Consider the following 13,847-nt stretch of genomic DNA (forward strand, 5'->3'; position numbering starts at 1 on the left):
CCGTAGTGTGCTTTTTTATTTGTTATAACAGTTCATACAACTTGGCAGAAAAATAGTACGTGCATAAAAATGAAAGACGTGATGTTTCACAAGTGGGACATTTATATTCTCTTTTAGGTATTATTTAGATTCTTTAAAAGAAATAATTAGTATCTTTGCTATACACTTCAGTCATAATCGAATATTATGTAAAGAAAGTGCTCACTGCTATTTATGAAACCAAACGTATCATGTTCGGTTCATATTTTTCAGTAGCGTATAGAGGTTGACTGTTTTAGGTAATTCAATTGTTTAAAAAAATACTTCGAAAGTTGTTCGTAATAGTTCAAAGTCTAGGTCTCTTTGGTGCCGAAATTTTTGATAGTACACGAAATAGCCATATGATCTGAGATTCCTTGAATATCAGTAATATTCACATTTGAAATTATTTCAGGATGCGAAAAAATCAGGAGATCAAATAAACTTTGACTTCGAGGGGTAACTCTAGTGGGGGAAGTAATTAACTGGGAGAAGTTGAAGGTCGAAATAAATTGATAAACGAGATCGGAACGGTTATCGATTGACAAAAGTTTAATATTCAAGTCACCCGCCATTATAAAATAGTCACTCGTAGTTAAAAGATTAGAAACCGTTTCTTCTAATTCATTGAGGTACGTTAAAATAGTAGACTTGGGTGGACGATCTGTATCTGTAGAGTAGGGAGGGTGAGTGTAAGCCCACGCACTTAGGCCACATGTACATCCTCCCGAGGAGTTGTCCTCCTAGGTCGTCGTCCATCCTGTCCTTTCCAGGAAGGTGGACAGGTCGCTGGGAGACATCTCCTTTATATCGGCAGGTGTAGGCCAAGACTCGCCGAACACACACTCTCTTATTAACGATAACTCCGGGCACTCGCACAGGACATGCCTGACAGTCGCAAATATGGATTTCATGATTTTCAAGAAAAGTCTTGAGATAGTCAAGTCCAGTGAACACAAACCTCACACATTCAGATGAACAAAATTGAAAAATGCTGCCATTAATGATTATGTGTGTGCCACGACACCAATGTGTCTTGGCACAATCATGTCGCTGGAATTGCAAAGGCTGCTTCTTGATAGCTTGGAACACTGTTTCTGCCCAGAAAACTGTACAAATCTCAGCAACTTTTGATGCTTTAAAAAGCTCAGATCAGACCTTGTTTGGAGTATTGTTCTCAAGTATGGCGCTCCGCCCCTAAGCATACCTTGAAGCTGCTGGATTCCATCCAGAAAAGAGTCGTCCGCCTAATTGGAGACTCGAACATCACTTGCAACCTTGTTAGTCTGGAACATCGAGGAAAAGGTTGGAGATTTGTCTTTTATAGATACTTTCACATGAGGTGTTCAAGTGACTTGGCACATTTGACTCCACCAGAGCGGTACATATCAGAAATACGCGACGAACTGTGGCTGCTCATCGTTTTGAGGTTCAACTCAATACACCTCGAACTTCACTGCTTAAGAACTCTTTCATTTGGATAACTTTGTGAATGTGGAAAAAAACTTCCTGAGAACGTTTTTCTAAATGAATTAAATCTTCAGCGATTCAAATTAAACGTGAACCACTACTTTCGCACAGACACCGCTCTAAGAGCGCTTTAAGGATTTTTTTGTAATGGTTGTGTTCTGTCTTTGAAGAAAAGGTGAAAATCTTGAAGTGAGTGGTATCAGATGTTGTAAATATACATCTTTTCGACATCCAGATGCTGTTCAATACTCCCGTCTATGAGCTGCGTTTCCTTCTCAAAATCCCTGCATGGCATTCTCTTGAGATGGACTGTTGCAGATGTGTCTGTTCTTTTATACCAATAGCAGGCGTGTACAGTTTTACCACCTACCTAATCACCATCTGATAGCATTTGACCTCAAGCCAACAGTTTCAAATTCCTGTGAGCTCAACGAGTAATGGCAATATTTAGGAAAAAAAAAAGAATTACATCCATCTGCCATTCCTCCTCCAAAGTGGACTATAACTGTTAGTTTTGAAATATCTTTCATCTCCGACTATCTTACGAAAAAACTTTATGCAATATAACTTTTTGTGAAATTATAATCAATTCTGAAAAATGGCATTCTTCTCAAAAAATATTCCTGTCTGAAATAAAATTTCGCTTGTCAAAGCACGCTCAGTTGTTTCGCATGCACAGCACACTGGAAGAGTGTCCTAGAAAAGGTCGCCGGCCAGTCATGATCTAGGCTACGAAAGAACGCGTTCCAACAACGCAACGTGCCGAAGTAAGACCGCCTCTCTTGATACGCAATTGGGATTTTAATTAACATACTAACGGCATAATTACATTTCCAGATTGAACCACGGACATCAGCGAACTGAGTGATTGCCACTATGCTCAGTGTAATAAAGGAATAGAAATGAGAAATGGTACGTTGGAATATGAGTTTTTCTTGCTTCTTTCGCATCCAATATTGTAATATTATACAAGTTACTTCTGATTTCTATTGTTAAAATGGTACAAACTGTGTCTTGACAATTCATGATTGTTTTTTCTATTCAACTTCATCTCTTGAATTCACCAGGTTCGGAAATACTAGAAGTAATCTTTTTGTATTACTTAGATTCTGTTGAACTTTTTGACAAGACTTTTTTCTGCTACTTGCGAACTAACTGGTATGTCCATTTGTGGCTTTTAGACTTATGCGTTTTTTTATCTATTTTTAATACCTGTTTCATCAATCTTGTTTCCTGTACTAGTTTGTACAAGTCTATTGTTGAATATTTCTCAGATTCTTCTGGACTGATTCGGATTGATTATCTTGTTTTCAATGTGATAAATTCCTATTCTATCAAAGTATTCTCTTAACGGAGTTTCCAGAGAGTAGCTTTTTAATTGTTCTGAGACAATTCCTGCTCTGTTCAAGCAGTTGTTCAGTTGAAATGAAAGGTAGAACTTGAGTCTCCTGCTCAGTATAAATCGAAAACAAACACCAGGCCTCATCTCTAGAAGACGCCAACTCGGTTAGTGAAACGCTCGTCGAGAAAAGTGTTACGTATACTTCAATATTCATATATAGGGTATTTCATTAAGCGCTTCCTATCTTTGAGTTTAAATAAAACAAAGTGTGTGTGACATATCATCAAAGTTTTTTTTTCGTTCGAAAAACCTATTGATGTCATTATGTATGGGATATAACATCGTGCAAATGTCCGCCATGGCTTCTCTGGGTAGAGGGCATCCGAAACCTTAGATTTTTCATGACTCTGACGCATAAATCAGGGTAAATTTGACCAATGGCATTGGTTATGTTGGCTTTGAGTACTGCTGCGATTATTAGCATACACCCGCGACTTAAGAATACCCAACAAAAAAAAGTCTAACGGGACCAAATCGCACGATTTCGGTGACCGGCTCCATTACCTCCACGAGAAATGATCATGCCCTCAAATTGCTCCTGCAGAATATCTAATGTGGCATGAACTGTGTGGCACGTATCGCCGTCGTGTTGAAACCACAGGTCGTTGGGGTCTAGATCATCCAATTCAGGTCAAAATAAGTTGATAATCATCGACCTATAGTGCTCGGCGTCGACAGTAATGGCCCGGCCAACGTCGTTCTCAAAGAAATATGGAACAATGGCGCCGCCGGCCCGAAATCCACACCAAACAGAGACTTTTTGAGGATTCATTGGACTCTCTTGGATCTCATGTGGATTGGTATGTCCCAAATTCAACAACTTTGTTCACGTACTCATTCATTCAGAAATGGGCCTTATCGCTGAAGACAATTTTTCGATGAAAATGAGAGTCAGTTGCCAACTGCTCCAGAGCCCATTCAGCGTACACACGTCGTTGTCAATGGTGGTTCACCTTCAGTTCCTGGGTCATCTGAATTTTGTACGGGTGTATGTCCAAGTCACGATGCGAAATTTGCCAAGTTGCGGTTTGCGAAAGGTCGATTTCTTGTTAGTAATGTGAAATCGACTGCCACGAATTTTGCACACTCTCTTTCAGCAGATCGTGCTTTTCGTCGACGTACGGGTGTTGGTCGATCATTTACTGAAACAGTTGACTCAAATTCATCCACCGCATTGTGAATAGTCCTCTCGGTAGGACGATTATGGCCGAACAGAACATCTTTTTTTAACAATTTTATCACTTCCACGAATTGTTGAATGTAACATCCGTAGTCGTTGATTGAAACGGGTTACTTAGGAACTGAATTATGGGCTGCCGGAACTCAGCGGAGAGGGATGATGGGTAAATATAAGTCCACTTGGAGGATAAGTGTATTGTTTCTTCAAATACGCCAAGCTGATGGTGATTACAGATTTATGGCCCAGAAGTATACTTTTGGGTTAACAGATATAGATGTAAGCAACCTATGATTAAACTTAAGGGGTGGCAAATGCTTGGTTTATTCTACAATTCGCAATTTGTGCCGCAAGGTTGTGCCGCAAGGTCATGCGGAAGGGTGTAATACATAACAGGAAAGACCTTACATGCGTGGGATATGGGAACATAGTCTCCAGCAGCACGATCCAACCCCTGTACGCAGTCCACTCAGGCAGAGATATTTCCCATGCAGATAACTTGCTCCTCGGAAGACCGTAATCAGAGATATAAGGGGTGTAGTGGTCTAGCCTTGCGAGAGATATAGTTCACAATATCGACTTGAGGTGGTACCAAGAAGGCCTTAGTTATTGTGTGGCCTGAAGATTGGAGTTTGACAAGAGAACGGGTACTTAATAAAAATCCCCAACGTTGTGGGTGAGTTATTCCTTTGGATAACCCAAATATAATTATTCCCTTATTGAATATTTTGGTTTCTTCAAATCCACAATGTGATGAGCTCAAAATACTTGCTCCAGAGAAGATAACCAAACTCAACTCTCATTCCAAGAGAAAATAACCCTTTTTTTCCTTTTCTTTTTTTTTTGTCCCTATCAACGTTATTTCAAGGTAGAATTATTCTGATTGTCATTAGGCACTAAAAAACTGAAACTGAATTGTTTCAAATATTATACGGGGTGGATGCTGTGCATAAATATATGAATTAAATACATTACTTTTCTTTTACTTTCTATGCCATTTTTTTTCTTTAAGAAAATGATGAGTACCAATTACTAATTATCAGTCAAATTTACTTTTATCTTCCGTTCTCAGAATGCTCTTGCATTCTGAGAACGGTAACAATCCGTCCATGGTGATTTTGTGAAACAGACTGAATGTGACAGATGTAGCTTCAACAAAATTGCCATTATGATTGTTGCCATTATGATTGTCAAAGTTCGGAAGTCCCTGTTGTTACGAAAGTACCTGTATTTTTGTGTGCTTTAATGTTCATGTAAAATTAATTGTTATGGGTGGGCTTTTTCTGTCAGTTTGTATTTGAAAGTAACTCCTATGCATGATCTACATATCTTTGTGAAGAGTTTATTTTGAACTTAACTGATTTTATTTTTTTTTCACAATTTGTGTATAAAGTTGGAAAAGTAGATAGCCGAGAAGCTTTTTTTTTTCGTGTATAGGATTTTCGAAAGTGGAACTGTTTGTATTTCTGTCGCTGTAATGAGTCATTTGTCCAGTACATTTCATCGATTATTTGTCAACCGCATTCCCCTGAAATATACTGAAGCATAGTACCGGAAAAAGTACAACTCATTGATAAACAAAATAAATCCAAATTCAAGAAAGAACTAAAAAAATATCTCAGCAACTCTGATGAAATTCTGTTTTATCAAATTATTAATCAGTACACTTCCTAAAAAAATTATTGTGATGCCTACCTTACTAAAATACAATATAACTTTTGTGAGTAAGAATAAAACCCCTGTAGAAAGAACTCAATAAAAAGTACTTTATTCCAATCCCATCATGTCCTTATGTGTTTCATATTATGTATACATATAGTTTATTTTCAATTCATTATGCTAATTTATAGTTAACAGTGTATATCTATTCATTGTAAAGAGTACTCCTACAAACATATTTTTTAGTTTAGTTATAGTTTAGAATTTGGCAATATCACGTACAAGGAAAATTTTTGAGAAAATGTTGCTTCTATGATGCCGTAGTTTATTTACCGAATCTCTGTCATATAAATGTGATCAATATGGTGAATAAACATTATTATTATACTGGTGACAAAAAATATTCATCAATGGAAAAATAGTGGCATTCGTATGAAACTCAAATATTGCTTCCATACACCAGAACTACAGCAAATATTATATATTATTATAGTACATCCCTTGATTTTATGGTATAAGTGTTCAAATTTATTTTCCAGGCAGCTATTTGTTTTCATTTGTCATTGGTGAGAAACTGACGTCTTGAATATTTAAGAAGGCCATATGCTGTTTCAAATTCAATGTTTCGATGTTAAATGAGATGACCGTTTCAAGATTATTTGAAAAATGCTGAATGTATGAGAAGAAACCGTTTGTTAATTTTTTCATTTCATTCTTACCAAATAAATGCAATATAGTCGAAATGCTATTCATGATTCTCAATGGATTATTCTAATGATTTCATCCGTATTGCCGAATGAATTGAATAATTCGCTCCAAATGCATTTTGAGGTTTTTTGAGTTTTGAAGTCGTTGAGATATGATTGAATTTTCCATATACTCATTAAAAAATATATTGTCTGTTTTGGTTTTGAGAGAGACTCAGCCTATATTATTCCTGAGTGATATTTATATTCCAACCTTTGAAATTTAGATTCCGGAATTTGGATGCTGTGAAGCTAGTTTGAGCTCCGAAAATTCTAGGTATACATTTGAAGAACTATTCGTTTTGTGTCTCTTTTACCCAGTAATTGTTACCTTTTCTTCTATATATCTCGAAGGCGGTATTGCGGTATATAGAATGGTCAACCCCTAATATAGAATGGTCAACACGTAATAACCAGGAAAATAAATATGGAGAATGCAATTCGGTGCGTCAATTCTATTCATAAAATTCGTTAGGAACCTCTTTGCTTGACGTTCACTCGATTCATTTTTTTGTAAATAGTTATATGTCCCTACATACATAGAACCAGTGAAAATAATAATAATTCGTTCGCCATTAATAATAGAGGAATTGGATACTGATCAGTACCGGACAGTACTAGAAAACACTTTCAATTGTTATTAATTTTCTTGTAGCAGCAAGTTCGAATGAATGGTGTCCTCATAATGCAATTATAATCTCGTGTTTATATTATTACCGTACAAACAGTGAAAGTTTGAATGGCTTGCGTATGTGTGTCCACCGAAGCAGATAATTGAATATTACGAAGATTTTTCATTTTCAATTTGAATAACTGTTTGCAAAACTGTACTGCGTGATCTCAATTCAACCCATCAAGACAGACCACTCATTCATCTTCTGAGCAATTGTCGAGCCCAAACCCGAGAATGGTAGGTATTCTCGGCCCAATTATCGAATTTTTCTAAATCATTTTGCCATTTCTGAGGAATATATGCATTGCTTTCTTCTCGTCTCATTAGATTTTTGTGTTCTTATTTTCCAAGTCTCCAGAAAACACGTGTTTTTCCATTTGGACTTAAAGTGTGTACATCCCTATTTTGTTCAAGTGTCCTCTCAGTGTGCAATCAGTGAGTAGCCTTGTGATTATTCTTGAATTATTGTACACAGTTATCGTACATATTGTACTCAATTATCAGAGATTCATCATGAATTACGTCTGTTTTTATTATTCCATTTTAAACTGTAATATCTCAGTGAATACTTGTTCAATTTAATCAAATATAAGCGTCATTAGAATCAGTGCACTTTTGCCAACGTAACACAAATTGAATAATTCCAACATTAAAATTTGGGCGCTCAGGATTCGATGAAGCCGATGAAAGCCTCTTTTGACTGGTCCTGATTGGTGAAGGTTCTATGGATGAAAAAGTTATCGAAGTGCTTGAAAATATGGTAGTGGGTAGGCGAGAGTTCTGGGGAGTATGTTGGATTAGGCAGAACTCCGACGCTTAATTCGATTTTGGACGGTGATTTGCGAAACGTGCGGACGGGCATTGTTGTGGAGCAGGATAGGACACCTTCTGTTGACCAGTGCAATCTGCTGCTGATGCTTTGTTCGGCATATTTCGTCAATTTCCTCACAATAGGACTCTGATGTACTGGTTTGGCCCGGTTGCAGCAAGTTATAGTGAATCACACCAGCCGCCGACCACCATACAGTAACCATGGACTTTTTTTGGTAGGTTTTCGCCTTTGGGAAGTGTCTGGGTGGTTCATTGGTATTCAACCACTGTCCTGAACGTCTTCTGTTGTCGCAGAGGATCCATTTTTCATGACACTTGACGAATCGATTCAAAAAAGGATCATTCAGGTTGCGCAAAAGTAAATAAAAACAGACATCGAAACGTGACATTTTCTGTCGATCATTCAAATCGTGAGGCACTCACCTTTCGAGTTTTTTTGTCTTTCCAATACGTTTTGAACCATCACAAATCGCATGGAAGCTGACGCCTAGTTTTTCCGCCATCCCACGTTCCGTTCGTGGTGGGTTAATCTCCATCAGGGTCCTCAAATCCTCGTCCTGGATTGCTATAGGTCGACCACTTCGGAGATCATATTTGGGGCTAAAATCTCCTAAGTGAAATATCTCAAACCAACGTCGACTTGTGAGTTCATTTTTACTAGCATTACCAAATGCCTGGTTAATTTTTCGGGCTGTTTCGGCAATGCTCTGGTTCAATTTGAATTCGTAGAGGAAAATTGGCCAACAAAAAATTTTAATTTGGAAAAAATTAACATTATCAATGTCATCGATGTATACAGTTCAAAATTATTTATCAGTATATACTTTCGAAACAACCTGATAAAGTTGGAAATTTCATATCATTTTTTCAGTTCAATAAAAATGTCTTGGTGAGTGAAAAATTTAATTTTTTCAAATAAGGAATGTTTGACAAGCGTCTCCTGAGAGTGTTACTAGAGATAGTTAGCTTCAAATGAGATGAGTTGCATTTTTCAACATCAGTTCATCATTGACATAAATAATAAACAGAAGTGGTTCCAAAACCGACTCTTGTGGGACTCCATGTCTTATGAGTTCTGTGGTTGAAAAATCATCACCAATCGAAACAAATTGTTTCCTATCGATAAAACAAGATAAGATTTTGAAAAATTTAGCGGTGGATCACAAATGCCATAATATTTTTCTTCTAGTTTCTCAAGTTATCTAGTTTTATTGAATTCATATTGTATATTATGCTTACCTGAATAAATATTCACTTACTTACTTACTATATATAATAAAAAAAATCAGTTTCCGAATCAATAAGTTATGACATACACAATCTAAGGGCTCAGCTAAGATATAGAAGACATTATCAAATAATTATACTATAATTTCAGATATTATGCTACGATCACCATTGAATTTTATGTGTAGTAGCTTCAATAAAATCTGTGAACACTGCGATATTCATTTCGACTCTCTGAACGCTTTGGTATCTTGTATCCACAATCAATTTTAATAATACTATAAATAACTTTTGTGTCAGTACTGTTACATTGCATGATTTGAACCTTTTTGTATCAATTAACGAAAATATATTGATTTCCAAATCCATAGGCTCAAATCTAACTTCAAATCTCAAAACCGTTGTGTTTTCAATTTTTTCGGCAAATTTAATATCATTTTTTGGATGGCGAAATAATATCTTCACTTCAATTGATTCTTTTCCTGAAACAGGACAAAGAAAGAAGAAAGCGCTACTTTGCACTAATGTACATGTAAAATAGTTTCGGTGAAAATCGCTGAATTTTTTTTAATATTGTGTATTCCATGGTGTACTAATGAAAACTCACCGCGATCAACAAAAACAATATTTTCACTACTGTTCAATAAATCCGAAAATAAATTTCCAATGATGGAATTTTCTGGTTTCAAAAATAACAAATATCCTGTGTATGCAATCTACAACTCACTCATTTCGTTGGAAATATGACGTACACTATAAATAAAACACTGGTTTTCATGGGCAAGTCCATTAGATTCATCCACATTATGCTCATCATAAATCAGTACAAGTATAACCGCATTAGTCTGCGATTCAATAAATTAGTTCAAGTCTAAATTAATTACCGGCAACACCAATTAAGGCAGTGAATCGTTGAAATGAAATTGATAATTTCCTTTGATACTTATAAAATAATAACTACCACGTAATGAAGATATAATTGTTATTGTTGTTAATTTTATTTTTTTAAATCTGGTACTTGGGAAATTGTGATGAATTACCTCTCGTCAGAAATATGTGTCGCCACTAAATTGCTTTTCCACATACTAGAAATGTGAGAAGACTATCTTCGATTGCAAGTTTTGTCAATCGAATTTTCATCATCAGGAGACTATTATGACTAAGTTCTCCAAATTGATCTAAGCATCCAAAGGGGTTGGGCAGTGAGAGGATTTGTGCTATGAATCGCATGTTAAAACCTCAAACAGACTGTGGGTTGGCGTATATATGAAACGAATACTGGTTAACGAAATATTTAAAAATTAAAATTGTATCTCTTCAATAATGTGACTACAATGTGACCCATAAATATAACTTCGAACTTTAGTAGTCTGCTTGAACATAAAGTTTCTGATCCTTCAAACAATGTTAATGTGCATGAAGTTAAAATGGAAACATGAGTTTTATTTTAATTATAAATTTGGAATGAATCGGTCAAATCGAGCCCATTTCATTTCTGATCCTGATGAGTCCTTTTTTAATCTAATTTCAGCCATACGCAAGGTTTCCGCTGATATAGGCCTCATTTATGATAAAAAACATTATAAAAACAGGATATTAAAAAAATAAGCCATGGTTTGATAGTGACTGTATCACTGAAAAAAAACAATGCAAATAGCTTTGAAACATTGTAAGAAACACAATTTTCCAGAAAATCTGAAAACAAACTATATAGGCTGGAAATGCGGGTATAATAAAATAATAAAAATAAAGAAAACAGAATACGAGACTCGAATTATTATGAAGCTTACAATCGTGAGAAATCAAATCGAATTCTGGTTGGCTATCAAGCAGTTTCGAAATAGTTCAGTTTCTAAATCTTTGCCAGTCGAAAAAAACTTTTACGAAAATATTTATCCTCCTAGAATGGTAGCCCCACTTTATCTTCAAGACGCTTGCCACCCTTATTTAGACACACCTTTCTCTACTGATGAAATTTATACAGTACTCAACAAATGTGAAAATTATAAATCCCCAGGATCAGATGGAATTCCTTTCGAGTTTTATCGGAATTTACCAAATAATTGGGTACTTTACTTAAAAACCGTATTTAACAAAATTTTTGATTCACCTGCCATGCCTAGAAGCTGGTATATTATTATAACAATGTTGCACAAAGGTGGTCCAGTAAACAATCCGGAAAATTATAGAGGCTTAGCCTTAGTAAACTGTTGTCTCAAAATATTCACAACCTTTATACTTAACAGACTCACGATGTGGGTCGATGATTGCAAAGCATTGCCAGAGTGTCAGTCTGGTTTTCGCCCTGGTCGAGGATGTGTAGACAATGTATATACGTTGAGCTCAGTGATAAATTTTCATATTAGACATAGAAAACGAAAGCTATTCGGTATTTTTGTTGACTTCGAAAGAGATTTTGATTCTGTTGACCATAACTTACTCCGGGATAAATTAGTCAAGATGGGTGTATCAGCTAAAATCCTGAGGACAAATGCTGTATTCCAATGCAACTATTCAAATAAAAGGTTCTGATGGACTCTCTAAATTATTAAAATTAACAACTGGTGTTCTTTAAGGTGAGCCTCTGAGCCCCTTCACATTCGCACTATTTGTAGCATATATAGAAACATTCTTCTATGATAACCAGGTACAGGATGTGAACATTGATGCTGGAAATGACGTCTTGGCTCTATTATAAGCGAATGATCTGGTGATTCTTGCCCACTCAGCAATTGATGTGGTGAAAAAATTGAAGATTCTAGAAAAATATACTACATGCAATGAGCTGACCGTTAATTTACAAAAAACTGAAATTATGAAATTTGCTCGAAGTGGATATCGTAAACCTGATTTTGCTTTTCATTTTAACGGAAAACCACTAGAGATAACAAAAAATATGTTTATCTGGGATTAACTTTCACCTCGTCAGGATTATTCTGGGAAATATCAGTTGCTAGCATTAAGGGAAAACAGGCTCTGTAATCCCTATTTTGTCTAAAGCTGAAATTGATACCTTGTATCCACGAGTAAAATTATTTGAATCATTAGCAATATTTGGAAGTATTAGAAAGAGTACATCTCAGTTTCTTGAAAATAATTCTTTAAGTGCCTATTAACACATCCGACGCAATAGTATGTTTGGAAACGGGACAAGTTAAACTTGCACTTTATATTTTTAAAATTACATTAAACTGGCTGCACAAGAATCTTACCATGGAGAGTGATCGTTATCCAAGACTTTGTTGTGAACAACAAATAAAATTAATGAATACGACTGATGCAAAATATAACTGGGCACTTCAAGTAAATCAATTTTTAATTGATGACAGATCTCTTGAAATTTGGAATAATATGACTAGTCACTCTTTGAATTCGAATAGGAGAAATATAGTAAATAACTATTACAGTTATCTGTACAATAAAGATGCCATTACTGCAGTGTTCCATGTAAGTGCAATTTTTTTTCACCATTCATTGAATGTAGAACTCCTGTGAATGATATCTGATTTTATTTCATAACGAATGTTTGGAATATAAACTAAGTAGAGGATAGTGTCTTCTGTTTAATTCAGTGTTCATGTAATTCAATGTTTATATGAAAGTAGCTGTTTCGGGATGGCTTTTTCTTCCAGTTTGTGTCTGAAAGTTACTTCTTTGCATGATCTATACATCCATGTATACAGTTACTTATTTTAAAATTGATTACTTTCTTCCTTTCTTTGAAAAATTCCCGCATTTTCATTAGTCATTCCTAAAAATATAACCCTTTCAATATATGTTCATTTATATTTTTTCAAGAAATAGTATTTTTGTGTGAGAATTTTTTTCCTTAGCAACTTTACTTTTCACGTTCACCTGTAATTGGTAATTGATTTTTTGCAAAGTAATTCAGACTTCAATCATTTGCTTTCATCCTAGACTGAGGTAACTTGGTTCGAAATCTTTTTTAATTTTTTTAAATTTCTTCCGTTAATTTTTTGTTTTATTTTTATTCTTTTCTGTTTCATTATACTCTGTGTCTATTTCATTTTTTTTATCTTGATTACTTTATTCGTTTTATTGTATTTTCATTTTTTGTTTTATTCCTTAATATAATTAATATTTCAGCTATTCATTTTAATTTCGTTTTTTTTTCATAAATTTCCAATCATTAGAATCATATTAGACAATAGAAGGTTGAACTAGTAAAATTCAAGAAATGGTAATTTCGCGACTGCACTTACCGAAATTTGAAAAATACTTGAACCTTCGAGCCATATTCAATTGTATCGATTTGTATATTGCTTGTTGTTCGTGTTTGGATTGTCGAAGGAGTAATGGTTGACATTTTCGCGGTTGCGCAAGAAAGAACACAAAGATTCTAAGCAACATTTGATCTCTGTAAAATGCGCTGCACCCACACTCGCGAATCAGTGAAATGACTTTGGAATTATTGTTGGAGTCAATATATGAGGAATTTTAGAAATACTTGATTACTGTGGCGTAGTGTTTTAGGAGTTCTTGCTACATGGTCGTACGGTCAATAAGGAGTATTTTCTTGAAATTATGCGCCACTTGCGAGAAGCAATACGAAGAAAATGTTTGGTATTGTGAAAAAACAGTTCATGGCTTTTGCATCCTCGTCATTGCTTGTTCAAAAACAAC

At 35.3% G+C, this 13,847-nt stretch overlaps 1 protein-coding gene across 2 annotated transcripts in view; it reads left to right on the forward strand.

The window, feature by feature from the left end:
• The window catches only part of DAAM (disheveled-associated activator of morphogenesis-like protein), a 256,447-nt gene that overhangs the window by 85,231 nt on the left and 157,369 nt on the right, over positions 1 to 13,847 (forward strand). The gene's annotated exons all lie outside the window — the stretch shown is intronic.

This window comes from Leptinotarsa decemlineata, unplaced genomic scaffold (assembly GCF_025532065.1).
Source record: "Leptinotarsa decemlineata unplaced genomic scaffold, Ldec_3_MD MMD2_tig00026336_RagTag_RagTag, whole genome shotgun sequence".
NCBI lineage: Eukaryota > Metazoa > Arthropoda > Insecta > Coleoptera > Chrysomelidae > Leptinotarsa > Leptinotarsa decemlineata.